Raw genomic sequence first — 15,669 nt, 5'->3', positions numbered from 1 at the left:
TGCAGAAAAGTAGGGGTTATGCACCGGGGCTTGCCTGGATAAGATATATTAAAAAGTTAGTAGCTGCATCTTCAGATCATCCACCATCAGCTGAAAAACAAGCCCATTGCATCATCTCTCAGAGAGAATACCATCACACCATCTTCAGGAGTCCCAATCATCCTTCAATTGATCCATCATCGTACCTATATGATATGCAATGCGATGCAAAGACATAATTAATCGACTGCAATCGTGACTCATAAATACGATGTATGCCTCTCGAGTTAACGGACTAGTTCTAACGACGATCATACTTAGACTACATATATACTGTTGTCGGATAAGGCGTTATTTCCTCACAATTATTTTAGTTATAGAAAGCAAGGTGTTTCTTTATTTTATTATATCAATTTAATCTTTATTCGCAATAGGACATCATTATCTATTTAGCAAACTAGTTATTCTGGAGCAACCAAAACTTACAGTGAGCAGCTAATAATATTAGTAGTTAACTGTCAAATTTTTAGGGTCAACACTATCACCGATTTATCTCGAAAATTCCTACAAGTCCTTATTTTAATAATATTAGGCATGTTAAAATAATTAGAGAAATCCTAAAAATATACCTGAACCTATGCGAACAAAGTACCCTATTAGATAGATCATAATTTTAGAAACTTAACAGAACTAGTTTCATAATTTTTGGACCACTACGTAAATTTATATTGATTTTACAGGGTAACTAACAACCTATATTAGAAAAGTATTTTAGACAAAAGGAAAAACCATAGGATTTAATTACTTACAAAGAAATTTAGAATTAGCCCAATTCAACCCCTCCTCTTGGGCTATCTTGATTCTTTCAACGTCCTTATATTCGATTTTTATTAATAGCTGTATTAGTTCATTAACTAACCATTCTATATAAGCACATGTACTACTTTTAAGCAGGTTGTAAGCAATCAGATTTCTTTTCCATCTTCCATCTTTCATCTTTAGTTCTTACTACTGATGCTAGGCCGCAGACGAGCTGTACCGGATCTCTCGGTGATTCACGAATCAATGCCCCCAGTTGGGTACCCCGAAAATACACGCCCCGATTGTACCCTAGGCACAAGCAGGATCAACCCATCACACTCCTGTCTCGGGTGTCCAGGTCCTCATCCAAACTGGGACTCCAAGCCCCCGCCCCTGAGTCCTAGACTCAGCGCGGTGCAAGGACCTCCTCCACCAAAATAAAACCCTAACAGTCGGTCCGGAAAGAGCCGGATCCACGACAAGAGAGCAATAAGTCTTCCAAGCTGCCCATACACAAGTATGTGATTGAGATAATAAGTCTGTGACCTGCCTAGAGCCTTATGCAATGATCAGTCCTTAATCGACATAGACAGGGAAAACAGTGTAACCAAGCCATGCCCCGCGTCCACGGCGACACAACCTCTTACACCCACCAATACCCAAACCATAGCCCTGCCCGATCACCATTTTCGTTTCCACCATTTATATATTCCAAGTGATGATAATCCAATAATATATTTCTATCTCTCGTGAGTGACAGCCATCACTCGACTTCTACCGGAGTCCTATAGCATAGCATGCTACACAATCCTATCATACTAATAAGACTCATAGGATAAAGATATATGTGTAAGTGTGTTTCATTCAATTCCTTAAAACTTAATGCACAAATATAATTTAAACTATAGAAAAATAGGGGTTATGCATCGGGGCTTGCCTGGGTAAGATATATTAAAAAGTTAGTAGCTGCATCTTCAGATCATCCACCATCAGCTGAAAAACAAGCCCATTGCATCATCTCTCGGAGAGAATACCATCACACCATCTTCGGAGTCCTGAATCATTCCTTCAATTGATCCATCATCATCGTACCTATATGATATGCAATGCGATGCAAAGACATAATTAATCGACTGTAATCGTGACTCGTAAATACGATGTACGCCTCTCGAGTTAACGGACTAGTTCTAACTGAAGATCATACTTAGACTACATATATACGTTGTCGGATAAGGCGTTATTTCCTCATAATTATTTTAGTTATAGAAAGCAAGGTGTTTCTTTATTTTATTATATCAATTTAATCTTTATTCGTAATAGGACATCATTATCTATTCAACAAACTAGTTATTCTGGAGCTACCAAAACTTACAGTGAGCAGCTAATAATATTAGTAGTTTACTGTCAAATTTTTAGGGTCAACACTATCACCGATTTATCCCGAAAATTTCTACAAGTCCTTATTTTAACAATATTAGGCATGTTAAAATAATTAGAGAAAAATCCTAAAAACATACCGAACCTATGCGAACAAAGTACCCTATTAGATAGATCATGATTTTAGAAACTTAACAGAACTAATTTCATAATTTTTGGACCACTATGTAAATTTATATTAATTTTACAGGGTAACTAACAACCTATATTAGAAAAGCATTTTAGACAAAAGGAAAAAAACCGGCAGCCACCCCTAACTGGCTCCACAGCCCAACATGGCCAGGGCCAGCGGGCAAGCAACCCAGGCGAGGCGGCACACGGCCCAGCGGAGTGGCGCGCGGCGGTCCAGCGTGGCTACCGGCCCACGGGCGGACAAACGACGCCGACGACCCAGTAGAGGGTGGTGGTAGGCCGGCAGCTGGCACGGTCAAGCCAGGCGCGCAGGCTGCGGCCCAACAGCCAGCCCACCCCGCCATGAACCAGAGAGGGCGCGTATATTTTGCAGAAATGACCCTACAGTTCTACGAAACCGCTCCGTAGTTTAGTATACCCTATTAATCAGAGCCTAGCGTTACGCGTTTGGATCCAAAGAAAAACTCTATTCCCATTCCTCACCTTATCTTCTCCTTTCGATACAGAGCAGAGGCAGAGGAGCTGAGGAGGCCAACCGCCGGCCTCGGAAACGGCTCGCCGACAGCGGCGCTGTCGCAAGTCGGCGCGTGGGGTAGCGAGGGCACCAGCCACACCCGAGGGCATAGGCGTCACGGCTAGGGATAGCCCGAGGAGGTCTAGCCGCGAGCGCAGGCGACCGATAGGGCGCACGGAGGTAGGGGGCAGCGGCGGACACGCGACGGGTCATAGCTAGACAGGACGGCGTTTTCGAGTGGCGCGCGGGCCACGACGAGGTGGTGGTGCGGAGCACGCAGGGCTCGGGCGCGCTAAGGAGCGGTGGTCCAGAGCGACCATGGGGCGGCTCCGGTGGTGGGAGCTCATGGGTCGCGGCTGGCGAGGCGAGCTAAGAAGGGGCGGCACCGTGGATCAGCAGAATCGCCGCGGCGGTGGGGGCTCACGCGGGGAAGGGACGGCACCGACGAAGCGCTGCGGCAGCCGGGGGGCGACGGAGGAGCGCGGCAGCGGATTCGTCGGCAGGGCTACGCGTGGCTTCGGCGACGGGAGGTCCGCGGCCACAGCGCATGCTCGGGTGGCGAACTAGCGCAGGCTAGGGTGGAGCAGCTCTGCTGCGCAGCAGGCCCAGCGCGGGGGCGCGAGGAGCTCGGGCACACACGGCTCGAGCGCGCCAAAGGAACCGCAGGTTCATGCCAAAGGAACCGCAGGTTCGCCCGAGGCCGAGGCACGCGCACGGGGAAGGACTGGCGTGGAGGTGGAGCGGCGCTTGCGGCCTCCAGAGCGGGGAAGGAAAGTTGCGCGCGGGCTTGGCAGGCGGAGCTACGAGCGGCCCGGTGAACGGGCCGAGGAGCTTCGCGCGCGGGAAAACGCCAAGACGACGCAGGCGCCGTGGAGCAACTGAGGCAGCGTTGAGGCTTGCGTGCATGGTGGCCAGCCGCTGAGGGTGCTCGTCCTGAGGCTATCCGCACTTGTCCACCTCTATTTCCATCTCTAAAAAAGAATATTCTATCCTAGTCATCGAGATTCTCTACTCTATACCCATTTCTCCTGCACCCGTGTTATCTCTATCCTATACTCTATACCCACTATTTCATATTTTATTCCTCTCCATACCCCTTTCTCTCTCTCCCCAACTCTCTCTCACTCTCGCTACAGTGTTTGGCGTGTGAACAGCCGGCCTCTGGAAATAGCGCTCGCGCAGCCAGCCGCTACGCGCGCGTGCGCTTTACAGGCGCGCGGTGCAGCGTTTACAGGCGCGCGTGCGCGATGCAAGGCCCTTTAGCGTCCAGCGGTGCGGACAGCCTGACGGGTGCTGCGGTAAAGAAAAAGAAAGAGCAAGGAACAAGGCGAGCAGTGATCTGCAGAGGCTGACAAGACAAGGCAGGCAGAGAAGAGTGCACAGCAGCCGCAGTGAGCAGGGACACGCGCGACACGTACGATGCAGGCCTCCGTGCCGGTGTGCACTGCAGTTCATATCCTGCCACTGCACAATAATGATGCTGCTTCCTTCACATGCACACCGGTACATGGTTGTTTTTTGCCGCACAGTCCATCGTACAAGGGTAGCAGCTAGCAGAACCAAGTAGAGACAGACACGCAGAGAAGAGGAAAAGGGAGAGAGTGAGAGGCCAGTCTGGCACGGCCTAACTCGGCCCGGAAAAGCGACTAGGGACCGAGGCCTTGTTTAGATTGCCTCAAAATTTCAACTTTTTTCACTCTCTCGCCATCACATCAACTTTTGGACGCATGCATGGAGCATTAAATATAGGTAAAAAAAATAACTAATTGCACAATTTGGTTATAAATCACGAGACGAATCTTTTGAGCCTAATTAGTCCATGATCGGACAAAATTTGTCAAATACAAACGAAACGTGCTACAGTGTCCAGATTGCAAAAATTTGCAATCTAAACAAGGCCCGAGGCAGACAACGTTGCAGCAGAGAAAAGACACGTAAGAGAGGAGTAGCTCAACGAGCACAGTCTTATAGAGAGCACAGACAGGGACGTTTACTGCAGCACTGTCGGCACTGTTACACGTTCATTGATTTAGAGCTATTGTCATATATATATATATATATATATATATATATATATATATATAACGGTTCACTACTTTAGTCAATTTGTAATGTCTAGGCACCGGAAAATTTCAGCAAGCTCGAATTTAAATTTGATTCAAAAGCTATATATATATATATATATATATATATATATACCGTTCTATTTATTAATGGATTTTATTTTATTTATAAACGTTGTTTTTTATGCTTAATCTAATAGAACAAACCGTTTGCTATCGATTGGCCAGAATTGTCGTTCGACATTTCTAAATATTTCTACGCCCGGCGTGATTTAACTTGAGCGTTTACTTGAGTCCGCGAAACTAAGTCACACAGGATTCGCGTATCGCGTCGAGTACGTTTTAAATCAAAAATCCGCGAAACTCGTTTCGAAATTTTTTCTTAGACCTAAATCGCGGTACTAAACGAGCTCGTAACACCAGGAGTGTTACCATAACTTTACCTTCAGGTGGTTTCTTCCATCCTTCTCTGATTTTCATCCCCTTCTTAGAAGCCATTTTGTAATTCCTAGCTAGAGCTACGATCGACATAGCCGACCTCTATGCCCGCTGGATAGTCTCACCATGAGTGTATTGCCGCCGCTCCCACCAGATATACCAGCTTCCCACCAGAACCAGCTCAACCATGCTAATATCCAGGCTCCTGACTTTCTCTCCCCTTCTTATAGTTTCTTCTAAGACAATAGATCCTGACCGGTCTGTGCCAAGTAGAGAGGCTATCATACCCCAAATAATGCCAATCGTATTCCATATAGCCTTTGCTCGATCACATGTGAACAACAAGTGCTTGATATCTTCAGCCCCGTGTTGGCACATCAGGGCACCCATCCGTGACTGGAATATGCCGGTTTGTAAGGATAGCCCGGCAAGGAATAAAACCATGCAAAACCCGCCACCCAAAGATCTTAATTTTCCCTGGTATCTGCAATTTACACAGCCTCTTCCATGCTTGACTCCTCGCTGCACCGCTTGCAACCATCGAGTTGCATCTTGGCCCAAACTTCTCTCCCATTGGCAATGATAAGCTGAACGCATCGAAAAGATCCTGTTTATATTAAAATGTCACGCCACGATATCTTCCCTCCTCGGGGTGATAGGGATTTGCAAAATTCGGGACACATCGATTTGCAAAATTCGGGACACATCGACATCTCCACCTTTGAAATCAGATCGTTTCCCCTCTGCGTTTGGATCATAAAACAAAGGAAATACCCTTTGCTGATTAAAAAAAGAAGGAAAAATTGGTTGTGTAGCATCCAAAGATCGCGATCTCCGTAAAATATCACCGAAAGTTTGGCGCTCCGTAAAATACCACTGAAAGATTAAACCGTGAACTGAGAGTAGCATTTTATTAAAATGAAGTCACGGGAGTGACAGAAGCCTCCGTCGCACCTGTACGTGATGTTGTCGCGGATGCTCGCCGCAAACAAGAACGGCTCCTGTGGCACCCCGCCACCACGTGCGGCACCCGCAGGTTGTGGTTGCGCACGTCCTTGCCAGATAGGACTATAGGAGCACGCGCCAGGATGTTGGCTCGTAGAACCACTGCACCAGCGCTAGCAGGTTCCAGCGGCCAGAAGCACGCGTCCTTGTCGAGTTGAAGTAGCACATGTCCAGCAGCATGTTCCGGCGGCCAGAAGCAGCGCATCGCCTTCGCCACCGCTGGACCATGGCCCTGTCGGCGGCTTGGACGAGAACGACGAGGCGTCGAGGATAACATAGCTGCCGAGGGTGGAGTTAAAGTTGGCCTTCCACTTTAGGAGCACGCCATCGTCAGTGTCAGCTTGATGTGGAGGCGCTGCAGCTCAGCGGAGCACCTCGGAGCGCGAGTGGTGGATTGGTGGGAGACGTCCGCGACGGGCGTAGGCAGTGGCTCGGAGCGCCAGGAGACGCCCGCCGCGATGGGGGATAGGATTTGGCCGAGCGCGTGGCAATGCCGCCTGACCAGGACGCGCGCGATGTGCACGAACGCGCTACGCCCGCAGCTAGCGCATGGTGCAGTGGGGAGCCCGGTACAGCGGAGGAGGAAGAGGGCGGCGGGATCATCGGGATGACGCAGTCGACGCGGACGAAGACGGAGTCGACGAGCAGCACGAGTGCGTGGAAGTGGCGTGAGACGAGGGCACAGCTGCCGAGCGCCTTGATGTCGCCGATGCGGTTGAGGACGTTCCGCTGCAGGGGCCCTCCTCCTCCTCCTCCATACCACGTAGGTTACAGGCACACAGATCGGGATCGGGGAGAGGTGTTGGCGCGGGGCAGGACCGGGCGGGGCGAGAGCCGAGACGGCAAGGACGTGCGCAAGCACGGACGCTGTGACACGTGGTGCCGGTGGTGCCGCAGGAGCCGTTCCTGTTCGCGGCGAGCGTCCACGAAAACAACCCGTAAGAGCATGACGGCGTGACGGAGGCTACTTTCAGTTTCGTCACTTCAGTCGCTTTTATTTTAACCGAATGCTATTTTCAGTTCACGGTTCAATCTTTTTGTGGTATTTTACAAGAACACAAACTTACAATGGTATTTTACAGTGATTTTTCAATGGTACACAACCAATTTTCTAAAAAAAAAAAAAGAAATACGCACTTTCATGCCCTAAAACGCACCATAAGATCCTCACGACCCGCGGCGCCCCCCTCGCCCCTGCCCTCTGGTAGTCTCGTCTCACTTCCAGTGGCGGCCGCTTGCCCCGCTATGGCCGCCGCCCCGCCGCCGCCGTGGCCCCTAATGGCACACCGCGAAGGAGGAGACGCCCCCGTCTCCCTCTTCCTTGACACCAATCTCGGCACCCATCTCGCCCTGCTCGTCGCCCCGGACACAGCCATCCGTGGCCTAAAGTGTACTCCCCTCGCGCTTCTTCTCCCTGTCTCTTCGTACGGCAGGTGCCCATCGGAACTGATTCGTGTGTTGATCTATGCGCAGCGCAGGTGGCCGCGGAGCACGCTGCCGCCTTCCCCGACCTCGGCCCCGTCACCATCAAGTCCTTCCAGGTCCTGTTTCGTAGCTCTGATGGGTGTTCGTTTTTTAGTGAAGTTTTGTGATTGCAATCAGCCCATGAAGATCGCATAGACGCATTTTTTAGTTTGGCGGTAGAGTTAGTTATATTTCAGTGTTAACTTATTGTTTCTAAGGTTTTGTCGATTGCTTCTTTGGGTGATAAGGTGATTTCAATCGGTGAGGGTTGCATGCTGCAGAGGATTCTTGATGGACTCCTCAGTTGGTGCTGAATTAGTTGTCACACCTTGTGGCCCTATGAGGCCTGTGAATGTGATTTTCTCCATAAACATCAATAGTGCTGTAACTTTAAGTAATGGATGGGTGGTTCTTACATGTAATCAGCCATCTGCTTTGTTGTGTTTTGACCCCCATTAATGTGAATATTGAAATTCAAAAGAGAAGAGCATCTTTTAGTACAATGCTGTGGAATTACTATCTACTGCACTACATGTGTGCAGGCTTTTTTTTCATTTGTACATAATGTACTGCATGCTAAGTCAGTCGGTGTAACTTTGGAAGTCTGTAACTAAGTCGAATGACTTGTGATCTTATTGCAGTTTCATAATCTGGCTAAGCTGTGCATGCAAATTTTGGAAGGTCATGTCGGATGGACATTATTCTTAAGATATATGTAAAATTATGAAATTATTATGTAAATCAAAGGCATAAGGTCGAAGTCACTTATTGATAATTGAGGGAATAACTAGAAGTTTAGCATTTCTATCTGATTGTACCAAAACCTTGCAAAAAGGGTATTGTTAGCTTATATGAGTGTTTTTTTATTCACCAGGTCTGCCGGAAAGGTGTACTGTATCACCTCTCTGATTCAATGACAGTGATGAGTGTCTTCACCAAAATTAAAGGTGGGTGCTTTCTTCACGTCAATATGGCAGAGGCTACAACGGCCACACACTGCTGCCAAGATGCTCCAGCAACTGATGATAGAAGAGTGAGTGATGTTTGTCTTGGAATTCGTGTAAAGAACCATGTTGAGGAGCTGCCTGTGATGGCACCAGATGTTGCTTGTGATATGCTCTCTAGAGGTCTTAAAGGTAAACCACACACCCTAGGAATTATCTCTGGCATATGAAACATATTAAATTAACATTACTTCTTCCTAATTTGCTTGTTATTTATATGCTTGGTTGACTGCATAATTCATTTCAACTGGATGTTCAAGTTCACGTATTTCCAAAAAGAATCTTTATGCATGTCTCTTGCATCAAGATCAATCTAAAGGTGTCTGTCACCCAGCAGATGCTAAAACTGCATAGCCATCCTATTCCACCGAGGAGTTTCTCCTTCATGTTTAAATCTCTCTTCGATGCATTCGCAATTTTGTTTTGTAGAAAACAGCATGTGATTAGTAGTTGTCCTAAGTCTTAACCCTTGACGTGTGAGGTTGAAGCTGCTTGCTTTTTCATAGCTTATAATATCAGTTCTTCTTTTGTCCTTTACCTCTAGCTGTTGTAATCGAATTATCTCTTCTTTTGAAGGTGGTAATGATGATGCCGCGCTGAATAATGTTCGAGCACATGATGTATTGCCAAATTGTTCCTTGGTGCCATCCTCATCACAGCTAAATACTGAAATACTGAAGAACAAAGCAGTGGGTCTGGCCATTGATACAGAAGCAGGAATTGATCAAGTTATTGACAAAGCAAAGAGTTACAGTGGCCAGATAAAACAAGCTAATCAAACTGAAGGTGCTTATATTAGTTCCACATCAATGGCATGTGTTGATAAATCTTCAAACGAGAGTAATATGTCACATGCTGTGGAGGAGCTACATGCAAGTCGAGACCATGGCGTTGGTGATGATGTTTCTGACAAAAAGCAAGTCAGGGTAGAGGAGCAACTGCTGGAAGAGATACAAGCAAAGGAGACTCTTTCACAAGCAAAGGAGAACAAAAAATCTAGGACTGCTTCTTTTGACACATCATGTACTGTGGAATCTTTAAACACTTCTAATCATCAAGAAGTCCATGACACCTTACATGAGGAGTCCATCCATTTAGAAAATCCAAGCACTCTTGGAAAGAAGAAGAAAAGGAAAAGGCGTCAATTGTCCCCGTCAAAATCTGCTTCTGCTCAAGAGACAACAGAACCATCAGCTACGGCAGTAGATTTATTAAAACCCACAGGTGAAGTTCTGCCTCATAACAGCCTAGGGATTACAGATCCATAATATACATGCAATGGATAATCTTTCACAAGAAAAGGAGCACAAAAAATCTAGGACTAGTTCTCCTGACACATCAAGTAGGCATCTACTGGAAACAGACCCTACTTCTCTTAGGGAATCTTTAAACACTTCAAATCATCAAGTCCATGACACTTTACATCAGGAGTCCATCCAGCTAGAAAACCCAAGTGCTGCTGAAAAGAAGAAGAAGAAGAAAAAGCGTCAATTGGCCCCTTCAGAATCTGCTTCTACTCAAATAACGACAGAACCATCGTATGGGGCAGCCCCAGCGGATTTATCAAAATCCACAGGTGAAGTTCTGCCTCATAACAGCCTAGGGTTACAGAGTAATAATATCCATATATTGTATTACATTACTGAAAATTGTTTGTAGTGTAGCATGAGGTGCTATAATGTACCATATGACATTCTTTATGCTTGAATTCAATTGCAAACATATTTATGATGGGCTCGATATATTTCATCTTGCAACTTGGTGTAACCGCATGGTATGATACTTGAGCTGAACAACTAATAATGAAAAATCTGTCTCACATTTTTTTTCCTCTGGCCAAAACTTGGTGTAACTGCATGCTCTATAGTTGCCTTGAAAGTCGTATGTAGAACTATAAATCCACCTTATTTATCTTCTTAACGACAAATATCGAGAGTATTTTCATTGTTCAATGTAGGAGTACTGATTTCTTTTTATTTTTCTTATCATCCAGGTGACGAGGCATATAATGTTGAATTGACTGACAAAGATGAAACTATAGTCAAAGCATCTGGTTTGCCTCTTTCATCATCAGAACTTAATGATGGAAACCAGGGGAGCAAAAGTGCTCAGTTTGTGAGCAATGCTCAGGCATCTACTGATCTAATCTCTGAACAAGAGAAGTTTGATCATGCTCTCAAGGGATGTAGGGATCCTTCAATTGCAGATGCCATTTATTCTACAGGTGAAAGTGTAGCTATTGAAGGAAAAACTACAAAAGGAATGCTGCGCCCCTTTGGATGAAGGGGACAAGCATGAAGAAATAAAACAACACAATGAGGGATTTCACAATGAAGGTGTACCTGAAACAAGCAACATGGAGAAAGATGGCAAAAGTACAGATGTCTCTGACAAGAGGCAAACAGATCAAAATACTTCTCAAGTGAAGAAGCGCAAGAAATCAAAGGTTGGTTCTGTTGACATGCCTTCCGTGGATGCTACTGGTGAGAAAGATCATGGGTATAGTGAAAATGCTGCCAAACAAGCTACAGTTTCTACTAAAAGGGAGATTGTCCATGAACCTTCTATGCAACAGATGTCAAACATTGTGTATCAAGGGGATTCAAATATAATAGAAAATCCAAGTGGTGATGGAAAGAAAAAGAAAAAAAGAAAATGCCGCTCAGAATCCTTAAAGGGTATGAATCCTAGTCAAGATCTGACAAAATCTTCTGGATTTGTAACAAACGAAAGCTCGATACAATGCACAGATGCTACTCCAATAGATGCAAAGCAAACAACCCCGGGCATTATAGAAGGAGAAACAGTTACTGAGCACAAGAAGCTTAGTGAAAGTCCAGATGTAGCGGCAACAAATGTTATTGATGAGGTATTGGCAGATCTAAGATCTAAAGACAGCTTAAGTAAGGATCTGGATGCAGATCTTTTACCAGGACAAACTCACCTAGGCAGCAATCAGAATGGACTAGAAGTTCCTGAATCCATTGCTGTTAAAGTTGGTAGCGTTACTGCCGCATTACCTCCGAAATATCCTGCAGCGGTTCACTCTGCTTCTCCTGTTAGCTCACCTAGACAAAAGAAGTCTAAGCGGAAGAAATCGAAAGTGCTAGCAACCATGACTGACTCTTCTCATCAATCAAGTGGTGTACCTGAAGATGATGCTAATAGAGAATTAAAAGAGTCTGATTCTTTGAGGTTTGCTGATAAAACAAGTGATCTTGAGGATATAGTAACTGGAAATGTGGTTGCGCAAGCTGATGACAAACGCAAAGCCACTAAGCATCGAAGAAAGAAGGGTTCCGTAAAGCAAGTACTCGATACATTGGACTACAAGGAAGCTAATGATACGGAAGAAAATTTGGTTCAGGGAGGTTCTGTAGTTGACACTTCTTTAATCACTGTTGGGAAAGTAGAGCAGAAAGACAGGTCTTCTCAGACTCTTGGGACCCATGATATTGAAAATGCTGCAGGAACTCCAACCTTGCGTGTAGTTCAGAAAGATGCCATGGCTCTCGAATCTGCCAACCCTAATTCTCAAAAGGAAAGGAAAACATCTTCGAACTCTGAACTTCAAAGTCTGGATTGTGCCCTGGAACACGGTTTCAGTGCTGATTTGGTGAACTCCAGGACTGAAAAGGGAGTCAGCACTACAAGTTCTGCTAGTGCTGTTAAACCTGATTACCACACCGTGTTTCATCCTGCTAATGATGGAATCAATTTCCTTGATCATTTTAGCTGCAGCAATCTGAATGATGATCCATCAATAGCCGCAGAAAGTAAGCAAAACAATGAAGATGAATCTTTAAGGGAAGTGAAGAATAAAAAGAAGAAGAAACGAAAGCAACGTACTGGTAGCATTGAACGAAATGATGATACCAGCAAAGCTATTGTGCCATTTATTGCAACAGAAAACATGAACAGAGAAAATGAGAATGTGAATATCGGCAAGGAGAAGAAGAGAAAGGGCAAAGCTAATATGGAAGTACCTACTGCTGAAAGGGACAATCCTAATTGTGATAATCAAGGCATTAATATTGGTACCCAAGATTCACTTATTTCTATTGTACAAAAACAAAGGACAGGTCAGGACAATGGAAAAGAGAGCAACAGCAAAGTTACTCAGAATGTCAGTATAATGCTACATGAACCAGAAGATGCCACTTGGAATCATACTCCTGAGAAGAATCTCCACCAGAGTGTTGATGATCAGAGCAAGTTGCTCACTGAAAAGGATCATGCACATATAACTAAAGAAGTGAGGAAATTCACTTCTCAGACAAAGCCCCATGCTAAGATTAGAATGCCTGATGGGTCTCCTATCAAGGGAAAGGTGGCTCCAAATCCTAAGCCTGTAAGCAATCTTGTGAAGGATTTTTCCATGAGCCCACAAGCGTCAAGTAACAGCATAGAGGGCACGCCACAAAATGCTAACCGATATAGAGTTGCAGTCCGGAAAGTCTCAAGTAAAAGGTATGAAGAGACCAGTGGAAACTCCAAAAAAGCGAGTAGGAAAGTAGGCTCTGGTGCAATATTCAATGACTGTATCAGTGAAGGTTCTGGTGATGAATTGGACACCAAGACTGTCATGGAAGGATCACCTGATAGTTCATCTACATCTGCTGACTCAGGTGGGAACCTTAATGAGATAGTATCACATGGAATAGGATCGCATTTGCACTTGGTCATGCATTAATTCATTCCTTGGGATTTTTAACATCACTTCTTGGGGGTGGATACCTTCCTACAGTCAAAATTGGTGAAAAATTGCTGCCTCCTTTAGAACGCAGATCAGCCCACATCTAGTAGGGATATTCACATGTTCATTGGAAGTTCCTGCACCGATAAGTTCCTTTTTCTTCTCCTCTATCAATGCCATGCTTGAAAATGCTAGATTTACCATTGAAATGCTAGATTTGCCATTCTGGAATATTGCATTAATATCGCTGGTGCTGACGTACTCTAATTGGTAAAAGGTTCATCAGTTCTAGTTAACTTAGGACATGAATGTTTGTAGCAATTTACTCTCTTCAGAGCATGTTTTACAGGTTCATTATTCATCTAAACTGCTTATGGATTATTTTAGACGTGGCATCAGATATCCTGGTCCCCATGTGTCTAACCAATTTGCCTTTGGCAGGTATTTCATCTGCAGCCTATGAAAGCGAGGTTCCTGATGATGGCACCGTATCACTGTAAGTTCTCTGACCTGCAAACTGAGAAAATAGTTATTAGAGAAATGCCTATTTTCTTGCATCAGCTTGCGACGATGTGGATGAGCAAGTATAAATGTTGCATGGTAGGCATTATAGTAACCTAAACCTAATACATACTGTGTCGAGGGGAAAAGGTGTTCTGATACTGACCTAATATACACTTGTGGGTAGAGGATAACGGTGTTTCACCAAATACAGCGAAGTGCTGTAGAGTAGCTGCCTGTAGAATAACCTTAGCTGGTTGCAACAACCATACAGTGACTTGTTTGATAAAACTGTATGTCTACTACTTACCCCTGTTGTCCAGGTTCAGAATCCCTTACAGAATCCCTTATTTTGGAACTGAGTTAGTAACAGTCATGATTGTTTCCTTCTCGTCAGCTGAAGCTTACTGACACCTGAGTCGCTTTCCTCCCACTTGTTCAGATCTCAGAAGAGTCTCAAAGGTGGCCTGGATATTGGCTCCATCCTCCGTGGTTCCCGTAGCTATCAGAAGGCAAGAAAGAAGCAGGCGGAGCTGTTAGATGATGACACCATTGTGCCTGATAGCCAGCCCACGGATGGCCTTTGGGGCTGAACATGGTAATAATGAAGAGAAGCACTGACCCTGCTTCAACCTTTTGCGATTATCCACCTGACCACCTGATACGGTGCAGGTTTCAGGCGAGCCCCAAAGCTGATGGGCTTTACAAGAGTTGTAGCCGAACCTCCCATAATAAGTTGTCTACACCATATGCCCAACTGCGTGATGTTGATGGCATTGTTGTCGGTTATGGCCATACACCACACGCAGTTCCTAATTTTAATTGAGCTTAAACTGTGTTCTGCCTGAGGATGAATCGATGATGTTCATGATACAGCTTCCTAGCTATATATGTAAAGAACAATACGCATGCTTAGTTTCTCATTCAAGAGCCATGGGTCCTTTCAATTTATGGTAGTAATGTTCCCGCAATAAGGCCTTGTTCACTTTGCAAAAAAAGTGAACCTGATGAATAGTACTACTTTCGTCTTATTTGACAAATATTGTCTAATCGTGGATCCAACTAGGCTCAAAAGATTCATCTCGTGATTTCCAACTAAACTGTGTAATTAGCTACTTTTTTTTACCTACATTTAATATTCCATGCAAGCGGCTAAAAATTGACTGTGATGGAGAGAGAGTGAAAAAACTTGGAATTTGGATGGCATCTAAATAAGGCCTAAGTTCAAAATCCTGCGGAGTCCTGACTGATCAGATCTTGTGTGACAAATAATTCGTCTGAACGGGACTTGCAGCCTCCCACGGTCCCAGGGCTGCAGCGAGTTCTACCCTTCTGGGCATCCCCTCCTGGCCTTCTCCACTATTCCTCTCCCCCACATATACAAAGGCCAGGTTTAGATTGTAAAAAATTTCAAACCGATGAATAGTAGCACTTTCGTCTTATTTGATAAATATTGTCTGATCGTGGACCAACTAAGCTCAAAAGATTCATCTCGTGATTTCGAACTAAACTGTGCAATTAGTTATTTTTTTACCTACATTTAATGCTCCATGCAAGCGGCTAAAAATTGATGTGATGGAGAGAGAGTGAAAAAACTTGGAATTTGGAGGTGATCTAAACAAGGCCAAAATCTCG

The 15,669-nt window shown here is 45.0% G+C and overlaps 1 pseudogene; it reads left to right on the top strand.

Annotated features, from left to right (window-relative positions):
* Nucleotides 1-7,553: 7,553 nt before the first annotated feature.
* LOC136496337 (uncharacterized) lies at nt 7,554-15,084 on the top strand (annotated as a pseudogene).
* Nucleotides 15,085-15,669: the final 585 nt, after the last annotated feature.

The sequence above is a fragment of the Miscanthus floridulus genome, chromosome 12, assembly GCF_019320115.1.
Source record: "Miscanthus floridulus cultivar M001 chromosome 12, ASM1932011v1, whole genome shotgun sequence".
Lineage (NCBI taxonomy): Eukaryota > Viridiplantae > Streptophyta > Magnoliopsida > Poales > Poaceae > Miscanthus > Miscanthus floridulus.
This window is presented reverse-complemented; position numbering and strand designations above follow the sequence as displayed.